The sequence below is a fragment of the Podarcis liolepis genome (genome assembly GCF_965112155.1).
Source record: "Podarcis liolepis genome assembly, chromosome: 1".
NCBI classification, from domain to species: Eukaryota; Metazoa; Chordata; class Lepidosauria; order Squamata; family Lacertidae; genus Podarcis; species Podarcis liolepis.
Window position 1 is genome coordinate 56370908 of NC_139554.1, and position 12085 is coordinate 56382992.

The following is a 12085-nucleotide window of genomic DNA, read 5'->3' on the forward strand; positions in this document are numbered from 1 at the left end:
TAATGAGAAAATTATGCACAAAACATCTTGCACTACAGCGGCATCCTAGGCTCAGCTGACCAACTTGTTAGTCACAATTCTGTCACTGTCAGAACCATTCTGAGGTAACTTTTAACTTCTTCTTGAACACAATGCCTATCCGGTCTCGATGTAGAATAGGCTCAGTCTTTCCAAACTCTTTGGAGAATTCTCAAAAGGATCTGGCAAGTTCAACGGAAGCTAGAAAAGGCGTTTTCTGTCAACCTCTACCATCTTCAAATATCTGAAGGGTTGTCAGATGGAGAAAGCGTGTTTCCTGCTGCTCCAGGATGAATGGTATCAATGGAATAAGATCACTGGAAAGGAGATTCGGACTAAACATAAGGAAGAACTTTCTGACACACCTTCGTTGGAGGTTTTTAAACAGAGGTTGAATGGTAATCTGTCAAAGATTACTTAGCTGTGATTCCTACAATGCATGCAGTTGGGCCAGATCCTGCAACTCTTGGGGTTGCTTCCCACTCTACAGTTCTACCACCCCCTGTCTTCACTTAGGCCTCCCCCCCCCTTTTCCTAATTTTACCTGGAGAGAAAGGAATATGGAAACAAATAATGGCAGTGCTGGAACAGCCAGACCCAGTCACATACAAAATTTGGATCGGCTCATAATTGGCTCAGCTTTTCCAGGCTAGGGTTAGTTTACTTCCACACCAGCTTTTTATAAAGTTTGCCACAATCCCTACATTTTTACATTCCCAAGCAAAACTAGGTCAGCCTAACTTCAGTATTTGAAACCATCAAATCACATTGTTTACACATCTCTTTAAACTAGTTTTTAAAGGTGACTGAAAGTCTTTAAAATGCAGTCAAATGTTCACAAATTAACAATACATTTGATAATTAAATACTACATTTCCAAGTAACGATGCATGTTCTGGAACCTCAACAAATTTTGGTGACACAATTGGGGGAAGTAGAAATAGGGTTGCCATATTCCCAAAAGTAAAAATCCAGACAAAGTTGTTGAGCTTTTGGGGGGGATTTTTAAAGCATTAAAAATTAGTAATAATCGCCCTACTATGGCAGCCCTAGTAGAAAGTAGATATGCCCACTGTCATTCCTCACAGTTAATTTTAAGATGACAATCTTTAAACAATGTGATTAAAACTCTGATTACTAAGAAATTGTCTGTTAAGTTGTTGATTGACAACATTTTTACATTCCCAAGCAGGACTAGGTCAGCCTGTGACATCAGAATCGTGAAGGAGCTGCCAAAATGTAGGCAACACAGATCTCGCTTCGTTGCTCCTGAAACGTTAAGCAACTAGTGTGCTGGAAATATTTGTTGCAAAGTGCTAGCTAAGTAACAAAATAGAAAAATGGGTCATCTCATGTGCAGTTCAACCAGATACGGTGCTTCATTCTACACAACTATTACTGAAAAAGTTAACGGTTTGGTAATATGCTGAATTGCAACGTCATAATCAATTGATTTAGTCACTCAATCGTTTTTTTAAAAAAAATCTTCAATAAGGTGGTGAATGTTTTAGTTGATTCATAGGACAATTTCATTCAACAGTTATATGGTAGGTTATATAGCCTAGTTTGTCCAAATTACAGATCTCTCATCTGCTTGTTCAGTCCTCATTCTGACACCCATCAAGGGCACATTAGTAAGAGGGCTTAATCTACCAAGAACATCCCAAAATATATTGCCAAGGTCCTTCATCACCACACTGCTGGTGGATGTGGAACATGGATAAGAAACTGGATCCAGCCAGTGGGCCACATGTTGACCATGACATCAGTTGAAGCATTTCCCTTTGCCTGTGTGGTATGAAAGCAAACCACAAAGGCAAAGCGTTGACAGGTGCTGATTATCAGTTGACAGCAGAGATGGTATCTTTATCTGCCCTCACAACTGACATCTTACACAACATCAGGTATAGGGCACAGAAAAATGGCTTGGGGAAAATGGCTTTGTGGGTCAAAACAGGCTTTCTCAGCCTGATTATGCACTTTCCCAATACAGTGGTACCTCAGGTTACATACGCTTCAGGTTACATACGCTTCAGGTTACATACGCTTCAGGTTACAGACTCCACTAACCCAGATATAGTACCTCGGGTTAAGAACTTTGCTTCAGGATGAGAACAGAAATCATGCTCCGGCAGTGTAGCAGCAGCAGGAGGCCCCATTAGCTAAAGTGGTGCTTCAGGTTAAGAACAGTTTAAGGTCAAGAACGCACCTCCGGAACGAATTAAGTACTTAACCTGAGGTACATCAGATTCTCACAATACACATCCACCAACAAACAACCACTGGGCATGGAGGTGGGTGGTTTACACACCTTCCACCCAAAATGCAGTGCAACAGTTATACCAGAGAACCAAAAGGTGTGTCAAGTTTTCAGCTGGCCACTGTTGTTGTGCCTTTGAAATGCAACACTTTAGAAGGCAATTACGCCCAACTCTGCTCAGCAACCAAAGCCATTTTTTCTCCCTCCCACTCTTATTTTTGTCTTTGTATCAGAAAGGCACCCAGCCAATTTGGTTGCCAACAAATATTGCCACAGACATTTCTGACATCACGGTCTTTCCAACGAGTGGCTCCTGTCCACATTTGTTAATTGTCTTACTTTAAATGTTGTGAGGATCCTATGCCCTTTTGAAATGTGTTTTTTGGGGAGTGGGGGTTATTAGGTTGTTGTTTTTATTTGGATTATGTATTTTGTGGTTTTATATTTTGATTTTATTCTGTGAACTGCCCTGAGATCTCCAGGTATAGGGTGGTATATAAATTCAATAAATACCGGTAACAACAACAACAGCCACCAACAACTCCATGCAGCAAAAACCTCTGTTTTCTCATTCCTACACATCAAGCTGCTGTTAAAAGACAGATCAGGCTACTTCCACACACACACATACACACCGCTTGGTTGGCAGTCCTATTGTCTACTTCCACACACACACACACACAGACACACATACACGCCACTTGTGTATGGTTGGCAGTCATATTGTCTAATGATGCCATCTGACAACTCTAGCCACTTCATGGTTCTTTAAAAGGTAAAGGGTAAAGGGACCCCTGACCATTAGGTCCAGTCGTGACCAACTCTGGGGTTGCGGCGCTCATCTCGCTTTATTGGCCAAGGGAGCCGGCGTACAGCTTCCGGGTCATGTGGCCAGCATGACTAAGCCGCTTCTGGCGAACCAGAGCAGCGCACGGAAATGCCGTTTACCTTCCCGCCGGAGCGGTACCTATTTATCTACTTGCACTTCGTGCTTTTGAACTGCTAGGTGGGCAGGAGCAGGGACCGAAGAACAGGAGCTCACCCCGTCGCGGGGATTCAAACCACCGACCTTCTGATCAGCAAGCCCTAGGCTCAGTGGTTTAACCCGCAGTGCCACCTGCATCCCTTCGGGGTTCTTTACTTGCACCTAATTTGGTGTACCCATCTTTGATAGTCATTCCACCTGTTCCAACTTGCAAAAGCATATCAGGAGTTTTGAACCCATGTGTCCCCTTCTCCCAACTGACATGGCTATAAGTGATAACCAATAAAGAAATCTGGGTTTGCAGGCTGCAGTTGGCTTTGATCAAGGTGCACAGAAGGTGACCCCCCCAAAAAGACAGCACACACAAACACTTCCCAGAAGGCCAAGATGTGTCTCAGTTTTGCACAGAAACCTATAGCAAAGAGCACAAAGGGTTTCTACTTGGATTTATGCCAAAATGGTACCGCTCAACTCTCCACTGCCTTCCCCATTACATAACCTGTTGCTATTCATGTACACACAATGTAAGCCCTAGAGAGGTGCCGTGCCGGGGAATGTGACTCGCTACCGGCTGAACAAAATTGAAACCTTCCACACCACAAAATAGCAGAGCTGTCTATAAATACGACCCACACTTGTTGCTAACAAACAAAAAGCCATGGGAGAGAAGCTGAAACTTCAGCACAAGTTTAGTCATTTAGAGAGTTGCGCCGGGGCGCGGTGGGTAACCACTCTGTGTTGTGATCCTCTTCCCCTTCTAAGCCTGTTGAAACTGTAACAGCCACAGAATCTGCATAAAAAAAAGATTTGCATGTCTTTCAGCCCCAAGCAAAGATGCAACTCTTGCAAACGATGGGGAGTTCTCAACAAGCAAAGGAAGAAATGAAAAGGACTAGGAGAAGATCCATCATTGATCGTACTTACTGCAAAAGGAGAAGAGGGTTCATTAAAAAATAAATAAATAAATATAGATGTATATGGTTCTGCTAGGGGATAAAACCCTCCAATTATCATCCTCTCCCGAGCAGTGAGATCCCCCTCTAGGCGATTCATTAGTTAACAATAAAACGTTCCACTTTTCATTCACCAAATCACCAGCCAGCCCAGCGAATTCTCAGGCGATTGAGAAAAGAATTTCTTTCTTTTTTAATAAATAAAAGTGAAGGAGGGAGGGAGCCCGCCAGGCGCCTTTACTCACTGAAAAGTCTGCAGTCTGGGCGCAGCCGGTTATGCTCTCTAATTAAAGTCATTTAGCAAAAAAAAGGGGGGATAAAAAAAGGGGGAGAAAATCATCTCTCCGCGGTCCCCACCCACTCTGGGATTTCGGGATTCAGTAACTCCCGAGGGAAGAAGAAAAATAGAGACTGAGAACCGGAGGCGTGCTTGTCGGAGGCGAAGGCGGACACTTCTCGAAGACGCTTTGAATAAACCCACCTACAAATTCCGCGTTGCCGCGTTTAAGGCTGGAATCTTAAACCCACTTCGAAAGGGAGGAGGCGGGATTCCTTCCCAGCAAAGAGGGCATTACTTCCGTGTAAGGGACAGTGGGATCGGGATCTGGCGCACATTTACTCCAGAGTAATTCCCTCTTCCTTCCGAGGAAACCTGCCTTGGCTCGGAGCGCACAAAGGAGAAGCTGCCCCTGCGTTTTGTTTTGACGGCGAAGCCAACGTGCGCGTCGCTCCCGCCTCCCGCCACAAGAAGCTTCTACCTACAAAGGGATGGGTGGGGGAAGGGAGTCGCTCGCTCTCTCCTACCAGATCAGGCATTGCGGAACACATCGATCTCCTCTCCTTTTATTTTGGGGGCAAATAGCTGCCCGCGATCAGTGGACCCCAGCCGAAAGAGCGCGCGTGGAAAGCGGCTACCTTGCAATTATCTCCTCGCCAACAAGACGCGCGCTGACAACTTGATGGAGAATCAATCTGCAGCCGTTGCTGTGGAGACGCGGCGGCTCCGAGCTCTCAACGCCCCCCCCCCCCCAAAAAAAAACTCCTCCCAACTCCCTTTCAACTTCAGGGGAAGTTGCTGCCGTCCCGTTTCTGTCCCATCCCCTTTACATTTCGGAACCCGCGGCGGGAGAGAGCGGAACTTCCCACTCGCCCCCCTTTAAATGGAACTCGAGCGCCACTTTTGGCGAACTGGGAAATAAGAAATGACTAATGGAGCTGTAATAGCTGGATGGGGGAAGGAAAAAAACTTCCTTCTCCCCCACTCATTTTTCTTGCCAGGGCAAGGGTTGTGTTTTTTTCTTGCTCGCTGTGTTTGCTTTAACTCATCGGCCGGGAGCGATTCCCCTTGTTTCCAAAGCTTTAAAACAGCCATAACCCGGTTGGTGTTCGTGAGAGGTTAGCAGTGCTAGCCTATGCAGCGGTCTACTCAGAAGTAAGCCCCCGTGAATTTGATGGGGCTGCCTTATACTCCCAGGTCAGTGGATGCAAGTGGACCAGCAGCGTTATTCCTGCTGCTGATTTCAGTGAGACTGTCAGAGCAAAGATGTGCGTGTTTACCTGGAAGGAAGAATGTGTTCCTTGGATTCCGCCCACGCTTAGGCTTCTTCCCACAGGTGTAGAGGAATGCAGTCTCAGGTAAAGAGTCAGGTATTCCAGGACATCCCGATGGTGCAACTATAGATCGCTTCCAAGTCTTGCTTATTATGTCTTAAATTTCCACACCACCCTTCATCACAGGGCGGTTTGCAATATAAAAACACAAAAAACATAGCATAACCAACATAACAGTAACACACACACACACAGTTTAAGAGGCCATGGATTGTTCAATCAGCCAAAGGCCCAGGAGAAGAGGAATGATTTTGCCTGGTACTTAAATATATGTAGTGAAGGTGCCAGGCAAACCTCCCTGGGGAGAGCATTCCACAAGCAGGGAGCCACCACAGAAAAGGCATATTCTAGTGGCGGGTGGCGCTGTGGGTTAAACCACAGAGCCTAGGACTTGCCAATCAGAAGGTCGGCGGTTCGAATCCCCACAACGGCGTGAGCTCCCGTTGCTTAGTCCCTGTTCCTGCCAACCTAGCAGTTCGAAAGCACATCAAAGTGCAAGTAGATAAATAGGTACCGCTCTGGCGGGAAGGTAAACAGCGTATCCACGCGCTGCTCTGGTTTGCCAGAATTGGCTTAGTCATGCTGGCCACATGACCCGGAAGCTGTACGCTGGCTCCTTCGGCCAGTAAAGCGAGATGAGCACCGCAACCCCAGAGTCTGTCACGACTGGCCCTAATGGTCAGGGGTCCCTTTACCTTTACCTAGTGGCATCCTTGCATTCAGGCTGTTACTCCCAAGTCGAACTGCAACCTTTAGAGATGAACCAAGCTTTTTTTTTCTGCCCTAGCAAATGAAAATTTCTGCCTCCTTTGTGTTGTCCATTCACAGAGAAGCATATCAGGAGCAGATTAAACGTTATTTTCTCATTTTCTTTTGCAGTGTCTGCCTCAATTTTACAGCAGCTGCTCGTCCTTTTACATGCTTGCTGCTGATGCTTGCCATTCTTGAAGAGGGCAAAAACTCAAAAGCAAACTTAAAAGCAACAAACACATGTGCTTCCAGCTGTGTGTGTGTTGTTTTTTAAACTTGGTTTCACATCAACAAGGCTCCAACAGAGATGGCTCCAGTGAAATGGAATTGAGCACATTTAAGGTTCCAGGATTCTGCACTGCCCTTGCAGGTTGCAGAAAGGCGCCTGCTCTGTCAGAAACTGATTGGTGGCACCTGCTTTCCTTGGGTGCCCTTTCTTTGGGTTGGCCTGCAGTAGCTGGGCAGGAAAGCAAAAGCAAAGACGGAGATCTATTTGCTTTCTTTTGGGGCTGGACTGGGCAGGTGAAAATCTGCACTGTGGGGGGTTAATTGAAGAAACATCATTTGATGAGATCTGGGTAATGGATGTAGAACAATATATTAAATGAGAGGCAGGTGAGTCAAGATCTGAATACATTTTAAAGGCCAGTTCTGTGATTTAAAGGGTTTTTGGTGAAACGGGTAATTTGCAAGAGTAAATACATGGGTTGAAGAATTGGTTTGGTGTTTTGAGGCTCATTACGCACCTCTGCCCAAAACTGTATTTTTGGTCTTATGTAAGCAAGTTCCTCCCATCCCCTCCAGCATTCCATTTCTAACAGTGACATAGCTGTCAACGTTTCCCTTTTTTAAAGGGAAATTCCCTTATTTCGAATAGGATTCCTCACAAGAAAAGGGAAAAGTTGACAGCTATGAACAGTGATCAGCCAAATGTTTCTCAGAAAACAACAGTATAGTATTCTCCAGTGATTTGTTCCCAGTACAGTGGTACCTCAGGTTACAGACTCCGCTAACCCAGAAATAGTACCTCAGGTTAAGAACTTTGCTTCAGGATGAGAACAGAAATCATGCGGCAGCAGCGGGAGGCCCCATTAGCTGAAGTGGTGCTTCAGGTTAAGAACAGTTTCAGGTTAAGAACGGACCTCCGGAACGAATTAAGTACATAACCAGAGGTACCACTGTATCTGGTATTAAGAGAAAGAGATTAATACAGGTGTATGCACTCTAATCTCTGAGTGATATGAGATTCCAGGGGTTCCTGGCACTTGATCAGGGTTAGTGTTTCCTTTTGGAAATGAGGCACAGCAGAGACTGTGGTTTATTTATGATATATGGTATGATACCGTATTTTTCGCACTATAGGACGCACTTTTTCCCCTCCAAAAATGAAGGGGAAATGTGTGTGCGTCCTATGGTGCGAATGCAGGCTTTCGCTGAAGCCTGGAGAGCGAGAGGGGTCGGTGCGCACCGACCCCTCTCGCTCTCCAGGCTTCAGGAGAGCCACACCGCCAGCCCCACAAGCTCGGGGGACAGCGGGAGAGGCGCAGCGCGCCCTTCCCGCTGTCCCCCGACTTGGCTAGAAGGCTGGCGGGGGGGGGAGAAGCCTGCTCCTCCCCGTCGCCAGCCCCGCAAACTCGGGAGACAGCGGGAGAGGCGCAGCACGCCCTTCCCGCTGTCCCCCGACTTGGCTAGAAGGCTGGCGGGGGGAGAAGCCTGCTCCTCCCCGTCGCCAGCCCCGCAAGCTCGGGAGACAGCGGGAGAGGCGCAGCGCGCCCTTCCCGCTGTCCCCCGACTTGGTTAGAAGGCTGGCCCAGCCCCGCAAACTCGGGGGACAGCGGGAGAGGCGCAGCGCGCCATCCTGCTGTCTCCCGACATGGTTTGGAGGCTGGCGGAGGGCTTCCTCCTCCCCCAGCCCCGCAAGCTCCCAGAGCGATGCCAAAGCTGCACGCAGCTTCGGCATGGCTCTGGGTCCCGTTCTGGGGGAGGGGGAAGCTCAGGCTTCCCCCGCCCCAGCCCCGCGCCTGGCGGCGGGGGGGGGGGAATAATTTTTTTTGCCTTTATTTCCCCCCCCCCCCCCAAATCTAGGTGCGTCCTATGGACCGGTGCGTCCAATAGTGCGAAAAATACGGTATATCACACACACTCACACACACACACAATCTGAGCCTGCAATGGAAGAGTTCACAGGAGAACAACCCCAAAAGGGTTTTTGTTCCCCCATGGCCACAGCCTTTGATTCAAACAAAATCAACCACTGTTCTGCCTTTCCAGCCTGAAGCTTTCCTTCCAACTTTTAGAAACCCTAATCTGTCCTGATTGCCCAATGCCAGGAACACATACTCTAGACTCTCTCCCACAACTGGACAGAGAGCCTGGAGATGGAGAGAATCTCTATAGACCACAGCAATGCCCCCTCCCCAACCTTTGAGTCTGGCCTGATGCTGCACTGAGTACCCAGGTGGGCACAACTCCACCCCACTGTTCACCCACCCAGGTTTCAGTAATACATGCCAGATCAGCCAGATGAGGGAGATTTTATTCTGGACCAACCTGGCATTCAACAGCAGCAGTCGCAGACCCAAGGGCTGGCTGATATGGAACAATCATAGAGTTGGAAGGGATCACAAGGATCATCTAGTCCAACCCCCAATATGACAACCACAGTTCCCCAGGTTGGATGAGGGGCTGGCACACTGCACAGTCACTAACTGCCTATGCCATGTGCCACTTACCTGGCCTGCCCCTCCTCCCATGCCCTACGTCCCCCTATCCAGAACCATTGTAACTGGGTTTCCCCCACTCCTCTCCTCCCAGGCACATCCCACAAAATGCCATTACAACTCAGTTAAAGACAGTTAAACACACACACCCAAAAAAATGTTTTTAAGGATATAAAAAACAATTTAAAAGCAATTTAAAAGAAGAAGCCCTCTCTGCTGGGCAGCAGCAGCAGTCCTTAGAAAACCTGTCAGGCCCCTCCCTGGGCCAGGTGGGTAGGGGCAGGAGCAGGGCCCCCTGGCTCTCAGCAGATCTGTGCAGGGATGCCCAGTTCTTTCATTCTGCTTCTTGCACTTGCTTCATGTTACCGTTCAAGGGTGACATACCATAAGAAAATGGATCTAAAGAGGATGAATTGGAAAGGAGTTTAAAAGGGTAAAACATATCTGAAGCCGGAGCAGCACAGACTATTGTATATGTGCATGCACTTCTTTAGGTTGCAATCCTATCCACATTTATTTGGGTACAAACTCTCTGTGGGATTTACTTGCATAAGACTGAGCTGTGGGTTTATAAATGAAGATTGCTCAGATTATCAGTTTGCACCCTCTCACTCAATCACATCTCTTGTTGCCCTTAGTTAGCAAAATATGCTGATAGCTATGATTATTTCACTATGGAAATATCAGCAACTGAGACAGACACATAAAAAAAGGATATGGATTTCTGAGTATTAAGAGAGGATATTCTTTTGCATAATGTAATCCTGCAGGTCTTTGTTACAAACTGCAATAGGCATCTAACCAAAATTCTCTTACCAGAATACTAGGACTCAGCTATACAGCTGCAAATAAAATGTTTTAAGTGCAATATACAATGTGACACTAGATAGAGATGGTGAGACTTATGGAAAATTCAATGTATTTTTAAAAATGCCTTTTCTTTTCTTTTTTAAAAAAACATTTTCAGAAGGGATTTATAAGTGTGTAGATTGCACCCTAGTCACCCAAGTTATTGAAAACTTTCCAAGAGCTCAAGAACTAGGTGTCTGGACTCTGGAATCTTGCTCTCTTCCTCAGAACTAGTTCAAGAGCAGCTGCCACATATGAACTACCGTATTTTTCGCTCTATAAGATGCACCAGACCATAAGACGCACCTAGTTTTCGGAGGAGGGAAACAAGAAAAAAAATATTCTGAATGTCAGAAGCCAGAACAACAAGAGGGATTGCTGCGCAGTGAAAGCAGCGATCCCTCTTGCTGTTCTGGCTTCTGGGATAGCTGCGCAGCCTGCATTCGCTCCAGAAGACGCACATACATTTCCCCTTACAGTTTAGGAGGGGAAAAGTGAGTCTTATAGAGCAAAAGATACTGAGAAGTGGGTCATCACCCAACGTAGCTTGCCAAAAACTGCTGATGTAACCACATGCCCTCATGAAGTCATCATCAAAAGAAATTTTAAGCTGAACATTTGAAATACTTTTAGAATACAGTGGACGCTCGGGTTGCGAATATGATCTGTGCAGGAGGCACGTTCGCAACCCACAGCATTCGCAACCTGCAGCGCCACGTCTGCGCACGTGTGGGTTGCGATTCGGCACTTCTATGCATGCGCAAAGCACGATTTCGTGTTTCTGCGCATGTGCGAGTGCTGAAACCCGGAAGTAACCAGTTCCAGTACTTCCAGGTTCGGCACGGTGTGCAACCCAAAAACGCGTGACCTGAAGCGTCTGTAACCCGAGGTATGACTGTAGTTCTAGAATTTTCCAGAGGATGAGATGAATGGGACACCCAGGGATGGCCTGTCTATTGGGCAAGTTTGAAGCCATTTGCTTTAGGCAGCAGAGCTTACTGCTTCTCCACCCCACCCCCTCCGTTGTGCCACTGCCATCCCCCCAGGGCTTTGCCTGCCCTGCCAACACAGCCCTGTATCCCAGCATTCACACTTCGCATCAACATTTACTGGGGGAAATGCTTGAAAGCAACTTCAGGGGTGGGTTTAATTCTAACACTTATGAAGATGAAATCATACAGTTACTATGTAAAGATCATACAGTCACAAAGAGAAACACATACAGCCTTAACTGCTCTTTATCCACTGGTACACATCTTGGCATTCAGCAAGTCTAAGCAGCTGGCCAGCAAGCCTTGACTCATTTTATAAGAAATAAAGTGTATCTTGGACACAATAGTACTTTTCTTTGTGGATGAGTGTCACCAGTGAATCACCAGAAATGAAACTCTTCTGATTAATACATAAATATCAACCAGGAGAATTTGAATCACAGACTCCTTTATTAAGTCTTGTTCCTGACGCAGCTTCCCTTACTCCTCTTTATGATTTACCTTGTATCATTTATTCTTCTCATTTGTACACAGGTCTGAACAGGATAGTTTGACAGTCATCAGATGCTGTGGTATATTTGAGTGTAACGTGTCTCAACTTGTTGATAATACAGAATTATTTGGAAACCATTAAAATGGTTACATTGAAAACCTACAACTCCTCTGCCTCTTTTTTATTCCTTTTATGAAAGGTTAAATGGAAGACAATGGCATTTGCTTTTCTTGTGCATAGAAGCTTGAGCTGTGATGCACCATGGAGCCACAATTCTAAGCGCTCTTAAAAACAACAGTTCCCATGATCCGTTGGTGTGTACGCAGCCTAAGAGCATTGCAGCAGATTTTCAGGACATTGTTAACCAGAGTATTTAAAGGAGGTAACCCCTATAGGATGTCTTCTTTCCCCACTTGCTTTACCTTTGCTGAAAGATGGCTCATTCTTCCTGATG

At 46.4% G+C, this 12085-nt stretch overlaps 1 protein-coding gene and 1 long non-coding RNA gene across 4 annotated transcripts in view; one reads left to right on the forward strand and one right to left on the reverse strand.

The window, feature by feature from the left end:
* The window catches only part of PRR5L (proline rich 5 like), a 65207-nt gene extending 59729 nt beyond the window's left edge, over window positions 1–5478 (reverse strand). The window contains exon 1 of one of the 3 annotated variants that reach the window (XM_083465143.1): window positions 5132–5478. The gene's annotated coding sequence lies outside the window, so the exon portion shown is untranslated. Of the gene's footprint in view, window positions 1–4461; window positions 4659–5020 lie in introns of those variants that run through there. The other 2 variants (XM_083465144.1, XM_083465145.1) reach the window with 2 other exon arrangements.
* LOC310689190 overlaps window positions 1–12085 on the forward strand; it is a 606488-nt gene that overhangs the window by 209797 nt on the left and 384606 nt on the right. The gene's annotated exons all lie outside the window — the stretch shown is intronic.